Raw genomic sequence first — 10,459 nt, 5'->3', positions numbered from 1 at the left:
TTATTCTCAATTTTCTGCTTTCCTTCTAATCTTGGTGACATGTGTGTTATTTGTGTGTGTGTGTGTGTGTGTGTGTGTGTGTGTATATATATATAATGTACTTAAAATTATCCATTTTATAACTCATAATGTTTTCCATCTCTTGTTAACCCATAAATTCCTCTTCTATCCATAAATAGGAAAGGCAATATGTGCTCTGTTCTAATTTCCTTAGGATATCTCCTTTTATATCTAAATTACATTTACATTCTGATCTTAACTTAATGAAGGGCATCCTACTTTCCAGTTGTCCCAGCAATTCTTACTAAATAGTGGTTTCTTGTCCCACAAACAAGGTTACTATAATCCTTTACTACTGTTTGTTGTGGGTCTGTTCTGTTCTTCTGATCTACTTTTCTATTGCATATGCAGTTGATTATAATGGTTTATAATACAGTTTAAAATGCAGTGCTATGGAAAGCTGGGTAGCTCAGTGGATTTATAGCCAGGCCTAGAGATGGGAGGTCCTAGGTTCAAATCTGGCCTCAGACACCTCCCAGTTATGTGACCCTGGGCAAGTCAGTTAACCCCCATTGCCTAGCCCTTATCACTCTTCTGCCTTGGAACCAGTACACAGCATTGATTCCAAGAAGGAAGGTAAGGGTTTTAAAAAATAAAAAATAAAATAACAGTGTTGCTAGATCACCTTCTTTTAGATTTCCCCCATTGATTCATTTGATCTTTTTTGACTTTTATTCTTCCAAATGCATTTTTTCTATTTTTTCTCTCTCAATAAGAGATTTTTTTTGGTAATTTGATTGGGATGGCATTGAATAAGTAGATTAGTTTAAGTAAGGATTGTCATTTAATTTTATTGACTTTGCTCATCCACAAGCAATTAATATTTCTCCAATTGTTTTTATCTGACCTTATTTGTGTAAAAACGGTTTTATTATTATTTTCATGTAGTTCCTGGGTTTGTTTTGGCAGGTATGCTGCCATGTATTTTATTCTACTTATTTTAAATGGAGTATTTCTTTCTATCTCTTCTTACAGAACTTTGTTGTTAACATATAGTAATGTTGATAATTTATTTAGTTTTATTTTAAATTCTACTTTACTTTTAAAAAATGATAGTTTCATCTAACATTTTTTAGATGAATCTCTAGGATTTTTCATATATATACCATCCTGTAATCTGCAAAAAGATAGTTTCATTTTGTAAAAAATAGACTCAAATACAGGACTACAATCCCCATGAGCCTTTGCTCCACTTCCCCAGAATGCCTTGTAATCTCGCCTGGGCCGAGATCGAGAAGATATTTAAGCAAAGGCTTTTGAAGGGCTCGGCTTTTTGGACTTCCGTTTTTGGAGCAGAGGCGTCTCTTCCATGATGTGAGGTTATTTTGTCTAGGCCTCTGGCCTAGGCACATGTTTCTTACTTGTATATTCTTAATCTTTAACCTTTAATAAACCTCTAAAAATATATATATTCCTTGCAGAGAGAAACTAATTTCTACCTGCCTCAGTCTCCCCTTCTCCCCTAAATTTTAATCTTTACAGTTTTTGGCGACCACTAGATTGGATGAGAACTTCTCAAAAAATGTTTTTAGCCTAGAGAATTTTTTTAAAGCCACGATTCTCCAAGATACTCTTTAGAAAACCATCTTGATCAGATCCTGCCTGCGGCCCTCTCCGGCTCCTGCTTCTGCTCCTGGCCTCTCACCTGGTGCTCCAGCTCCCAGCCCGACCCACCCCAGCGGTCTGTCTCTCACCCATCTGGCCTCGGACCCAGCCGGCTCATCACCCAGATCCTTGGAGCAGATCGCTCAGGACTCATTGCGACCAGCTGGTAACAGTATTGGCCACGTGGGCGGAGGGGAGAGACCAGAGGGAAAGGAGACCGGGCAATTTTCCCTTAGGCTAAGCCTCCACGTGGCTGGGGGTATTGGCCACAGGGGTATCAGAGAGGGGAAAGACAGAAAAGACTAAAGAGAAGAAACAGATCTTTTCAAACAGAAACTTAATAGCAATGGGCTGTTTACAAGGATTTTTGACTCTTCTGGCAGTTTCATTGATTTTACCTGCCTGTCTGGGAGCAGACTCAGCCCAAAGATTCAACTTTAACTTTGGGGAGGAAAATGGGTGGCCCAGCGAACTGGAAGCCAGGCCCAGAGACGGGAGGTCTCTAGTTAAAATCTGGCCTCCGATGCTTCCCAGCTGTGGGGCCCTGGATGGATCCCTTGAACCCCATAGCCTAGCCTTTACTACTCTACCTTCGGACAATAGACATTTAAATGGATAAATAAAAACAAACAAACAAAAAAAAACCCCAAGGAACTTTGAAGAGACTAAAGGCTACATTCTAAGGCATTTCAGACTCCAATGGTTTATAAAAAAAAATCTCTGTATTCTATTGCATTGTTTTGTTTAAGGTTTAACTTTGTGATTTTAAGTTCATATATTACTGGATTCAATATTATTCTGTGAACTGAAGGTTGATTGAAGTTATTTTGAATGTACTGAGTTTTGAAATTCTGTTGTTTTCCCCCTATAACTGTGTTGAAAAAAATATTATTGTGAATAAGCCCATATATGAAAAAACAGCTTTTTTTTATTTTGCTGAGGATAGATGGACTTCAGAACTGGTTATAATTGTATTAACAACCTTTGGGATTTTAATGTGCTAAATACCTCAAATGATTTGATTTTAAGGGTTTTTTAAATATGATTTTGGAATTTTTTTTTAACAATCTGGTTATTTTTGCCTGCCCCTACCACGAGGTAAGGCCCATTCTAGTAGCTGAAGTGAAATGTATTTTATAACCCCCAACCTTCCCACATGTGAATGGAAGTTGGGCAGTTAATTTCAGGGCATTTGTACCCTTGGGAAAAGCCTCCAAGAACAAGGAGCACCCCTTTATTTATGCTCTTTAGCTCACTATTTTATTTCTACCAGAATGATATATAGATTTCTTGATTATGTTCTAAACCCAAGATGAGTTTTACTTTGTTTTAAAAAATATGTTTAAATACCAAGGTTGAAAGATTGCTATGTTTGTAAAAATTGTGACAAATGTCCATCAATTCATAGGTTTTAAAAATGTCACACAGCAACTTATGTGAAATATGAAAGTGTGTTTGCTATTGTAATTAATTGGGCTATTGAGAATTTTGGGGATTTTGATATCTACATATTTGTACTACTGTATTTTAAAGATGAAAAAATTGTTAACCTTGTTCAATTCATTTGCCTTCTACTCACAGTGATCATGGCCAGATATTAAGAGGAAATGGATCTCATTTTTTGGTGAGAAAGCCTTGTATTTTATATTTTCTTAACTGACACAGTGTCAATGGTTATAAGCTATATTTTTGAATTTTTTAAAGCTCTTTTTTATTATATTTTTCTTGCATGTGCAATATACTTTTTCAGTTTTTTTTATTATTTTTTCTCTCCTTTTTATATTTGAAGCACATGTCACCAGTATTAAGATTTTCTTTAACTTTTTGACTTTTCAGTGCTACAAGTTTGAAATACATTTGCTAATGCATGCCCTAGAAAGCTTGTGACTATAAAAATTATGCCACTAATTATTTAAATAAATTATGGGACTTTGCTTAATGATTCTGTCTGATTCTAGGACAAGATATACACAAAAGAGCCACTGCATAGTGCCAATAGAGCATAAGGTCAAAGAGACCAACCAATCCTGGAGAAATTGACGTCACTTTGAGCCTAGAAAAGAGGACTTGAACGTGTTTGGGGTTCGAGGTTGCGGCTGTTTAACATGTGTTAAAAGCAGGTCTTCCTTGTTCCACATTCTACCAAGTACCTCAAACTTGGCTCCCGGAACCTTGGCTTATATACTCTGGTCCCTTTCTTTTCTGCCTCTCATAGTGTGGTACCTTTCTGTAGTCCTGGCGCTGATTGGGTAAATGCATCATTACTTAGATCATTTTGATTGGGCCCTGATTGAAGGACCTGTTATAGATTTATTTTTCTTCTACTTGGAATTTTTACACATAAGACTTTGATAGTCTATATTTTCATCCAGAAATTTTTCTTTTCTTTTGGATTTTCTGGTGTCTTTTTAATATCTCTTGCCAATTGATTCATATACCTCATACCTCAGCCATGCATCCCTAACTGATTCTGAATCTTTCAATCACCCACAACACGGGGGAATGTAAAAAATATCATTATTTAAATTGCAAAGTTTAAATTCCTTTTGAGAAGAATTTTAGGTGAAGAAGATGCTACCTCTCTGAATCCAGAACTGAACTGTTGGAGAAGCCACCATGAAGAAGCCTCCAGACCACAAGTTGCACAAAATTGAACTTTGGGTGTGGTTGATTGAACATTTATTTGTATGTATACTTTTATGCCAAAGGGGACTGCCCCCTAACGGCTTTTTGTCAATGTGTTCAGAAATTATTGGTTTTATTCTTTTTTCTCTTATCCTCACACTATTGTAATCTTTTAAGTTTATTATGTTTTTATGATCCTTTTGGGGAAAAATTAATTTTTCCACAAATGATCACACGGGGGGATGTAAAAAATAGACTCAAATACAGGACTACAATCCCCATGAGCCTTTGCTCCACTTCCCCAGAATGCCTTGTAATCTCGCCTGGGCCGAGATCGAGAAGATATTTAAGCAAAGGCTTTTGAAGGGCTCGGCTTTTTGGACTTCCGTTTTTGGAGCAGAGGCGTCTCTTCCATGATGTGAGGTTATTTTGTCTAGGCCTCTGGCCTAGGCACATGTTTCTTACTTGTATATTCTTAATCTTTAACCTTTAATAAACCTCTAAAAAATATATATTCCTTGCAGAGAGAAACTAATTTCTACCTGCCTCAGTCTCCCCCTCTCCCCTAAATTTTATTCATTACAATTTCCTCTTTACACAAGATAATTCCTTCATTTTATTTCTCTTCTCAGTGCTATTGCTAACATTCTTAATATTTATTAAATAATATTGGTGGAAATGGACACTTTTGTTTTACACCTGATTTTGTTGGGAAGGTTTCTGACTTATCTTTGCTACAAATAGTACTTGCTGATGGTTTTAGGTAGATGCTTTGTATAACTTTAAGAAAAAAATCCATATATCCCCATGCTTTCTAATGCTTGTAATAGGAAGGAGTATTGCATTTTACCAGACACATTTTCTGAATCAACTGATATCATCATATGATTTTTATTGTATTTATTAATAAAATCATTTATGTTGATAGTTTTATACATATTAAACCATCCCTACATTCTTGCTATAAATCTTGTTTGGTTACAATATATAGCATTTGTGTAGTCTCTTAGGTAGTATTTTATTTAGGATTTTTGCATTAATTTTCATTAATGAAAATAGTCTCTATGTGGCAAGTCACCTAACCTTTATTTGCCTTAATTCACTGAAGAAGGAAATGACAAATTACTAGTACTTTTGCCAAGAAAATCCTGTGTGCCTGAAAATCCTGGACAATTTCAGCATGACATGGTCTATCAAGTCAAGAATATTTGATTACAACTGAACCACAAAGATAATAAATGTGGAAGAGAAATAAAGAGCAAACAGAATATTTATTCCCTAAATCTTCACTCACCCCTAGATGCAAATTAGGATAACAAAAAGAAAATCAAAAGAAAATGCCACATATTTATTTTTTTCTTAATTCTTTTATCCCTGTCATTCAATTTCCATCTGTGATACAGGAGCCACTAATGCCTTCTTTAAGGTAGAGAACACTCAAGTTTCAATTCATCAAAAAACAGTCCTTTTCTGGTCCTTTTCTGAACCTTCTCCGAAGTTGGGGCCAATGCTGGCCTCATAGAAGAGGAAGTAGCTATAGCCCTCGATGTGCTAAGGAACTCTCAGCCTCTCTAGAGCTCTTTGGAATTCTCTGGGGATGTGAGGAGGGAGAACTGACAAAAAACAATCCTTCACACCACATGAAATCCTAACTCAGGAATTCTGCATGTGTACAGCCAAGAAAAACACTCTCACCCCTTTCCTTGGTGGAAAGTCCCCAAAGCGGAAGATCCTGCTGACATCATCTAAAATGCAGACATGACTACTTATGAAATTTTCTTTCTCAAATCGAGCTTGTGCCTTCACATGCCAACAGCCTTTCTACCCCAGCGTATACACACAGCACCCATGCACCAGCCGGGAGAACTCCCCCTCCCAGCCTCTGGCCCTCTTGGCTTACACAATAAACTACATTTACTCCCCTCCCTTATGGAGTCTCAAATCCCTGAGCTCCAGTCCCTGACTTCCGCAACAGTAGGGGGCGGGGCCCCCGGGATGGGAAAGGAGTGGATTGTACTACTTTGAGGATGGAACAGCTCAACCATCAGACCCCGGGTGGCTACCGAGCTGTGCAACTGCCCAAGGACAGTGAAACTGCTGTCTACATATTAATTCAAGTTGTTACATCTAACCAGAATGGGACTGTTTCTGAATTATTATCCTTGTGTCAATAATACATTCTGGCAGGTGAAAAACTTATTTCACACTGCTGCAAATAGTAAAATAGTTAAATACTTGGTTCTGTCGTTTTAAAAAAGGGGATAAATCTTGTAAAGATATATCAGGGTGTACAGTCCTTATTTGGTTCTAGAAATGGTCAGAATAAATTCATGAATAAATTATTAGAATGCAGGGCAGATATCAACATACGTAATAATGGACTGCCTGTAATCCTCTCCTTGGCTCTAAATGGAATAGAATTACTTTACGATTTTGTATATTATGACAATAAACTGGATGTTTTTTATTTTAATTCTTTTCCAGATTACATGTAGATAATGATTTTAATAATTATTTTCTGATATTTTGCGATCCATGTTCTCTCCCTTCCTCCCACTCCTCCCTCCTCTCCATGCCAGCAGGTAATAAATATAAGGTCTATGTGTGCTATCTTGATAGAATGTTTATCATGTTGGGAAAGAAGATGAGACATGTGGATACTGAAGATGCAATGGGACAGAAAGCATTGAACGGTGCATGTCAGAATGGTCATAATTCTAGGAGGACAATGCTTGCTAGACAGTGATGCTGATATTAATAGGCCAACTGTTTCTGGAGTCACTCCACTTGCTTGAAAACATAGCCAGAGCCAGATACACAGTCTTTTTTATGAACAAAATATCTAAAGAATAACCCCCTTTGGATTTGTGTATACAGGGTGACTTTGGAGAGAATTGTGAAGTAGTAATTCAGTTTAGGCTTTTCAGACAATCATTTAAATGACACAGAATGAAGACCTTCAAAAAATCTATTGCAGGGGAGCAGCTGGGTAGCTCAGTGGACTGAGAGCCAGGCTTAGAGATGGGAGATGCTAAGTTCAAATCTGACCTCAAACACTTCCTAGCTGTGTGATCCTGGGCAAGTCACTTAACCCCCATAGTCTATCCCTTACTGATCTTCTGCCATAGAACCAATACACAGATTGATTCTAAGATGGAAAGTAAGGGTTTTTTAACGTTGTGACAAATTTGGCAGCATTTGTCTCAGCAGAGTAAAAGACAGTACCTAAAGATTCTGACAAGTTTTACGGAAGTTGCTATAACAAATGGTCACAAATGGGCTTATTACTTGTCTAGAAATTATGAAGCACAAATGAAGAGTCTCTTAAGGATCGTGAGCATGTTTTGTCATTTTTTTAATTGGTCCATCCCCTCCCAATATTGAAATTGATATCGGCTACAATGGGAATAAAAATCCCAGAAGAAAGATTTTCAAACTTTTGGAGTTGCTCTAGCATTCATTAGATGAATGATTAATGTTAATAGCCACATGTTGATGAAAAACAAAAATAGAAAACCAGATTAAAATCAAATCTATCACATTGAAGGGTAAAGAGGGCCATATCAGTCAGATACCTCTTCCCTCCCTTCATTTGTCAGTCCAAGAACTGGAAGCAGAGAATATATATATATATATATATATATATATATATATATATATATATATATATATATATATATAATTACTCTAGGGGAACCTAAACCAGATAACCAGATGATATTTCATGGAAGCAGGAAGCTAGTGCAGATTTCCAGAATGTTATCTCCCTGACAGCTTATACTCTAAGTGCTGTCATTTAAGCTTTTTAATATGTGCTGCTCTTGTAAGAAACCTCCAGGAATGACTACCACATTTCAGAGAAATTTTGCATAAACAATGAAGTTTTAAAAGCATTGTTAATGGAAATCTCAAAATAATTTTTGGCCATTTTCAATTCCTCCTCCAATATCTTCAACTGATAATAAGGTTCAGTTGTTGTTGTTGAGTCATTTCTGACTTTGTGACCCCATTTGGGTTTTCTTTGCAAAGATAATGAAGTAGTTTGCTTTTTTCTTCTGCAGTTAATTTTACATATGAAGAAACTGAAGTAAAGTTAAGTGACTTGCCCAGGATCACACACCTAGTAAGTGTCTGAGTCCAGATTTGAACTCAGGAAGATGAATGCTCCTGGCTCCAGGTCTGGCCCTCTTTCCACTGTGCCACTCAGCTGCCCATTGAGGTTCATGCATGTCTCAAAAGTACAACCTTTTTTCTTTAAACCCTTACCTTCCATCTTGAAGTCAATACTGTGTATTGGCTCCAACGCAGAAGAGTGGTAAGGACTAGGCAATGGGGGTCAATTGACTTGCCAGGGTCACACAGCTAGGAAGTGGCTGAGGTCAGATTTGAACCTAGGACCTCCCGACTCTAGGCCTGGCTCTCAATCCACTGAGCTACCCAGCTGCCCCCTAAAAGTACAAACTTTTAAAGAACATTTTGAATGAATCTATAAATATTAGCATTCAAGGCAATCAGATTCAGTCATGGTAAACAAACCAGTGAATGAAATTTTATCCTACTGGTTTACAGATATTCTACTTTTAGGAATAGCTGTGAAGTTTTGTCCAAAGCAAATTGTGCAAAGCTAAAACAGGGATTGCTGTGTGTTTTTGTGGAAAAGCCATGGGTCAAGTTATTGTACATGAGTGTTTTGTTATTTTATCTAATGAGATACTTAACCTTGATTATGCACTGTTTACCACATTAGCTAACTCAACTAACTTTTTACATCCTAATAAGAGCAACCCATAACTGATCCTCATCACACGAACTATTTCTGGTTTGCCCAACAGAGCTTGGATTTAACTTTGAACCGCAAGTAACTGGTCCACATTTACTTAATGAGATCATTCTATGAGCACAGTCTTGCTTTGTTTGGAGCAATGATAAAAATGCCTTTGGAACCTGGGGGTTTCACATTTTTGAGACACAAGGTAACAAAATCTCGAGTTTGTTACTTATCCCCAAATGATGGGAGGTATTCAGCCTCAGATCAGAACTTCCTTAGAAGACCTCCACAGGTATATTTCATCTTTCTTTTTAGAACTTTTCAATAAATATGAATTTGAGTTACTGCCTTATAGTATGTCAGATATTGATGTGAGTAAAATATCAGAATATACAAGTAGTTATAAAAGAGATAATTCAGTTGTTCAGTGGGGATGGGAAGTTGTGTAAAAGAAAGAAAAAAATTGTTTCTGTTGCAGTTTGTTATTGGAAACTCCAAGGTCCTCCATAGTGACTCTGTTGACATCATGGCTGAAAATGGACTGTAGAATTTTACAAAGGCTGCTGTACACTCTACTGTTAAGTCTGCTACAACAATGAGTACATGTATCCATATATTCAAATTACCTGAATGGCCTAGTAAGCACATGCTTACAGAGAGGTTACTTGTGGCATTATACTGTGGAAGCTACCATTACTTAATGGCATAATGAAGTCTCGAAACTACTTATGAGTGATAGCAGAAGTCAGGTATGACACTATCCAAAGGGATAAAAGAGAAAAAAGCCTAAATTCAGTCCAAAGGCAAGAATGTTATTTAAATTTCATAAAGGATCCTTTTTATTCCTTTCATTGTATATTTGCCAAAGTTTGGGATACAATTAAATAAAACATTAAATTTCAAGAAATTTCATTTTTAAGTGCATATATATTTATATTTATATGAATTTACATATCCATATTTTTATATTTATTTCTGTATAAATGTATATAGTTTGTGTATGAAATAGTTCCTTTCCTTATTCATGTTGCCTTAATCTAAACCAAAAATGTTAAATCAAAGTCCTGTTCTATATTGCACTTTTATCATTTAATTGTTAGGATTCAAAAGATGTTCTGTAGGAGGGGGAGTTGTTGATTTCTATTTTTTTTCTCCTTGAATCACATACAGACTGTCATTTCCTTGTATATTTTGTAGCATATACTATTTATTTATTGAGGAAAAATATATAAAGGGGTTGACTTTGCATATAAAGTCATAGATATGTATTTTATCACATTGTTTCTATAATACAATGATTTTAATGTTTTAATACATAATATAAAATTAAGACCAATGTCATAGAGAAGTAGCTGATAAAATAAAATCTAATTTACATGTTAAAATTCACATCATTTAAAG

General features: G+C 36.1%; 1 pseudogene; it reads left to right on the top strand.

Annotated features, from left to right (window-relative positions):
• Positions 1-1,208: 1,208 nt before the first annotated feature.
• LOC130458081 (E3 ubiquitin-protein ligase HACE1-like) lies at positions 1,209-7,815 on the top strand (annotated as a pseudogene).
• The last annotated feature ends 2,644 nt before the right edge of the window (positions 7,816-10,459 follow it).

This window comes from Monodelphis domestica, chromosome 3 (assembly GCF_027887165.1).
Source record: "Monodelphis domestica isolate mMonDom1 chromosome 3, mMonDom1.pri, whole genome shotgun sequence".
Taxonomy (NCBI): Eukaryota; Metazoa; Chordata; class Mammalia; order Didelphimorphia; family Didelphidae; genus Monodelphis; species Monodelphis domestica.
Note: the sequence above shows the minus strand (reverse complement) of the source record. Positions and strands in the feature narration are given on the sequence as shown.